A 4,923-nucleotide genomic window follows, 5' to 3' on the forward strand; every position below is an offset into this window, starting at 1 on the left:
TATGTTTGTTTGGAGTTCTGATATCCTTATGCTATCATAAGTTTGCACATCTGTAATTCTAATTTATATTATTTTATTTTTTGCCAGTCCTGGGGCTTGAATTCAGGGCCTGGACACTGTCCCTGAATTTCTTTTGCTCAGAGCTAGCACTCTACCACTTGAACTGCAGTGCTACTTCTGGCTTTTTCTGTTGATGTGGTACTGAGAAATCAAACCCCAGGGCTTCATGTATGCTAGGCAAGCACCCTACCAATAAGCCACATTCCCAGCCCCTGTAATTCTAATTTATGTCTGCTAATCCATTATGCTAGCGGGAAATACAGGTCAGTTCAGTGTACCACTATTTAGGATGATAATTTAGAAGAGAAGTTACCTTTGTGGAGGTAAGAATATGGAGGCTCAAGAGAGTTAAACAAGTTAGGAATAAGAACTAAGTTTAGTAAGAGCAGAGACAATTTCAACTAGATCTTATTGCAAAGAATCATATTTTTCCAACCTATGATTGTTGAGGACAAATACTAATGAAAGATCAGAGTAAAGTCAGCAAAGCTGTGCAAAGACAGAACAAAATAAGAATTAGGAAAATTGGAACACTTAATGTGGACACCATGAAAAATGTCCGGAGAAAAAATTAACTGTGAGTATTTTAAAAAGGGCTAGGAAATGGCTCACATTTTCCAAGAAAGTGTCTCTCAAGAGTTTATTAGGAGACTGGATGAGCAATGCCAGTAGAGAAGGGACCAAAAGCCACTTGGCAGTGGGGTGAGGATGAGGAGACAGGCACAGTAAGTACCAACAAATTATTTTCCAGAAATGGGAGCAGGCCAGGCACCAGTGGCTCATGCCTGTAATCCTAACTACTCAGGAGGCTGAGATCAGAGTCAAATGATTCTAGGCTTCAATGGGGAAAGTTGAAGCATCTGGAACCAGTCACTGATCCTTGATCTATTTGAGGCCCACATTCAGGGTTTCCCTTCCATTCTTCTAGTTTAGCTGCTGCTTGAAGACTCAATTGTCCTTCTAGAAAGCCCTATCTCCCAATTTTTCAGAGGGGTTACAGTTACATGAATAAGGTAATGAGTACATTTCCTATGGATCATTGTTACCCCTCCTTTGTTTTTCCCCTACCATACCTTCCCTTCCCACTTCCCCAACTCTCCCTCAGCCTCCCCCACTCCCAAAGTTGTAAAGTTCATTTTCAACATAGTGTCTTGTATGTCTCATTGTTACAGTGCGTCAACCTGTATCCTTGTTTCAGCATTTTATCCCAACCCTTCCCCTCCCCAAATTAGAAAAACGTATATATAAGATCCAGGGCACCAGAATCAAATACAGTGACAACAGGGGTTATACCATACGGGAAAGAACATATAAAAGAAATTTTAAAAAATCACATAGCACATTAAAAATAACAGCAACAAACAAAAAAATCTCTTGTGTCCATATCTTGGTGTTCATTTCGCTTAGCATTATCTTATAAGGTCATATGTACATAGCTTTTGACCTTTTCTGCTTGTCTGGTAAGATTATCCTATGCGTATACTAGTTTTTGCAAATAAAGGAAACCATGGGACCTATGTTCCTTTGGGTCTGGCTTACTTCACTTAATATAATTTTTTTCCAAGTATTTCCATTTCCCAACAAATGGGGTGGTATCATTCTTTCTGATGGCCTATCTCTCAATTTTTTTTTCTTTTTTTCTTTTTTGCCAGTCTTGGGGCTTGAACTCTGGGCCTGGGTACTGTCCCTGAACTTCTTTTGCTCAAGGCTAGCACTCTACTACTTGAGCCACAGTCCCACTTCTGGCTTTTTCTGTTTATGTGGTACTGAGGAATTGAACCCAGGGCTTCATGCATGCTAAGCAAGCACACTATCACAAAGCCACATTCCCAGCCCCCAATTTTTCTTTCTTAAAAAGTCCTTGGTTACTTTTTCCATGCTCCTAAGAATTTTCACTCATGGGGGCTGGGAAGGTGGCTCAGTGGTAGAGCACTTGCCTTGCATGCTCAAGGCCCTGGGTTTGATTCCTCAGCACCACATAAGCAAAAAAGAAAAAAGCCGGAAGTGGCGCTGTGGCTCAAGTGGTAGAGCACTAGCCTTGAGCTGAAGAGCTGAGGGACAGCGCCCAGGCCCAGAGTTCAGGCCCCATGACTGGACCCACCCCCCACCCCCCCAAAAAAAAAAAAAAAAAAGAATTTTCACTCATGGATCTGGAAATGTGGCTTAGTGGTAGAGTGCTTGCCTCGCATATATGAAGCCCTGGGTTTGGTTCCTTAGTACCACATAAATAGAAAAAGCCAGAGGTAGCTCTGTGGCTCAAGTGGTACAGTGATAGCCTTGAGCAAAAGAAGCTCAGGGATAGTGCCCAGGCCTTGAGTTCAAGTATTTTCACTCACAGATCAACTGGGTTTCCTTAATGCTATCTAAAGTTTCTTTTGAGACTCAAATTACTCTCCATCCTTCCATCCCAATGGGAATTCACAAGAAACCTAGTCACCAAGCGCTTAGCCTTTACCCCCTCCCATCTTCATAGCTAGTTTTGTTTTGAAGCTCTGTTGCCAGATCCTTGGTTACTTTTTCCATGCCCCTAAGAATTTTCACTCATGGGGGCTGGGAAGGTGGCTCAGTGGTAGAGCACTTGCCTTGCATGCTCAAGGCCCTGGGTTCGATTCCTCAGCACCACATAAGCAAAAAAGAAAAAAGCCGGAAGTGGCGCTGTGGCTCAAGTGGTAGAGCGCTAGCCTTGAGCTGAAGAGCTGAGGGACAGCGCCCAGGCCCAGAGTTCAGGCTCCACGACCGACAAACAAAAACAAAAACAAAAAACCAGACTATGTCTAAATATGCAGGCAAATGCACTGTGTGTGCTCACACCAACTCTGTGTGCCCTCTATGATCCAAGTCTTAACCCAGTGCACAGCGGGCAACTGGCCCGAGCCCAGCCTAGCCCAGCCCCGAGGACATGGGGCGGGATGAGAATTCATAGCTCAACAATTGAAGATCTTAAAGGGAACACAGAATTGTGTTTTTATATTCACTAACTTGAAGAAAATGAACATTTAGGACTGGGCATCAGCTTCTTTCGCTCAAGGCAAGGACTCTACTACTTGAGCTACAGTGCCACTTATGGTTTTTTGGAGATAGGAGTCTCATGGAGTTTTCTGCCCAGGCTGACTTCGAATCTCAATCCTCAGATTTCAGCCTCCTGAATAGGATTAGAGGTATAAACCTCTGGTGCCCATTGAACTCAAATTGGTTACAACAAATACTGCTCAAGTTTTTTTTCTTTCTTTTTTTTTTTTTTTTTACCTCAGGGTCTGGGCATTGTCCCTTTTGATCAAGACTATTGCTGTACTATTGGAGCTAGATCTCCAGTTTTAATTTTTTTGAGGGTAGTTTATGGGAGATAAGAGTCTCATGGACTTTTCTGACCGGGATGGCTTTGAATCCATACCCTCAGATCTCAGCTTCCTGAGTAGCTAGGATTATAGGTGTGAGCCACTAGCACCTGGCCAAATTTCTTTTCTATCCAGGAGAGGTCTTAATTATACCCTGCTATGCAGTATGCATGTCACACGAAGCAACATGTTTTAGTTCAATTTTGATAACAATCTTTTTTTTTTCTCCTTGAAATGCTAGAGATCGAATCTAGGGCTTTATCTAATACTAGAGATCCAACCTAGATGCTAAGTAAGTGCTCTGCCAGTAAGTAACATTACCTTCCTAGAATATTCCATTAATTTTTTTTTTTGTATTTTTTGTATAATGGCTTGCTATGTAGCCCAGCATGGACATGAACTTGGGATCCTCCTACCTCTACTTCCTAAAGGCTAGGATTGTGGGTGTGTTCCACCAGGTTCTGCTTAGAAGTTTGGTTGTAGACACAGAGTTTAAGGCTTCTTTCTCCTTTTTTGCCAGTCTTGGGGCTTGAACTCAGGGCCTGGGCACTGTCTCTGAGCTTCTTCTTCTTTTTTTTTTTTTTTGGCAGACACCCAAATCTCTTTTATTGGGGGTAGGGGGAATGAGCCTCTGGGGGCATGCCTGGGGCCCTCACTGCACAGCTTGTTCATTGGCGCTGCCTCCGGAATCCTGAGGCTTCATCACATCTGGAAGCTCTGGTGGGCTGGAGAAGGGCTTGATGCGCAGGCCCTCAAAGGCTTCATCTGCCCGGAAGGCTAGGCCCACTGTGGCTGGGGCCTGTGGCCGTGCTGTCTGGCTGGTGACGCCACACTCGCCCAGTGTTTTCCCATCATCTAGAAGCTGGTTGTCCTTGTAGAGCTGCTGCTCGTCCGGTGGCCGCTTGAGGATGCCCTCGACGATGCGCTTCAGCTCGAACACGGTGCTCAACTCCTTGGCGTCCGTGAAGATGGTGGTCTTGTGGCGCCGGATCATGAGGAACACATCCTGGGGGGCAGCGGGCAGCGTCCCCCCCCCCCCCCCCCGCGCCCGCTCCTCTCTGAGCTTCTTTTAATCAAGGTTAGCACTCTACCACTTGAGCTACGAGAGTTTAAGGTTTCTGAGGGCTTCTGTGTAGCAATAGCCAATGAGCAATAAGCTACATGCCAAGGCCAGGATTTTGATTTGAGCATAATTGGCATTTATAGATAGTTGAACCTTGTGTGTATGGTCATCTGACAGATATGTTAACCTAGGACAGAGCCTGGGAATGGCAACGCTGAATAAGTTTGATGAAGAAAAAGGAATTATCACTAAGGTAGAGGGAGAAAGAACATCCCAGGAGATAGAACAGAACCAGGTATGGTATCACACTTTGTAATCTCAACACTTGAAGTTGAGGCTGGAGTCTGAAGCTAATCTGGGCTACACAGTGAGATGTCCCAAAACACCCAACCAAGCAAGTAAACAAGCTGATAAGGATTTGAATTCTGGCTCTGTCACTCAGCACACATTTAACTTTGGCTCGTT

The 4,923-nt window shown here is 44.4% G+C and overlaps 1 pseudogene; it reads right to left on the reverse strand.

Annotated features, from left to right (window-relative positions):
* Positions 1–3,984: 3,984 nt before the first annotated feature.
* Positions 3,985–4,396, reverse strand: LOC138836313 (elongin-B pseudogene; annotated as a pseudogene).
* Between the last annotated feature and the right edge of the window lie 527 nt (positions 4,397–4,923).

This window comes from Dipodomys merriami, unplaced genomic scaffold, assembly GCF_024711535.1.
Source record: "Dipodomys merriami isolate MVZ:Mamm:240054 unplaced genomic scaffold, mDipMer1.0.p SCAF_25, whole genome shotgun sequence".
Taxonomy (NCBI): domain Eukaryota; kingdom Metazoa; phylum Chordata; class Mammalia; order Rodentia; family Heteromyidae; genus Dipodomys; species Dipodomys merriami.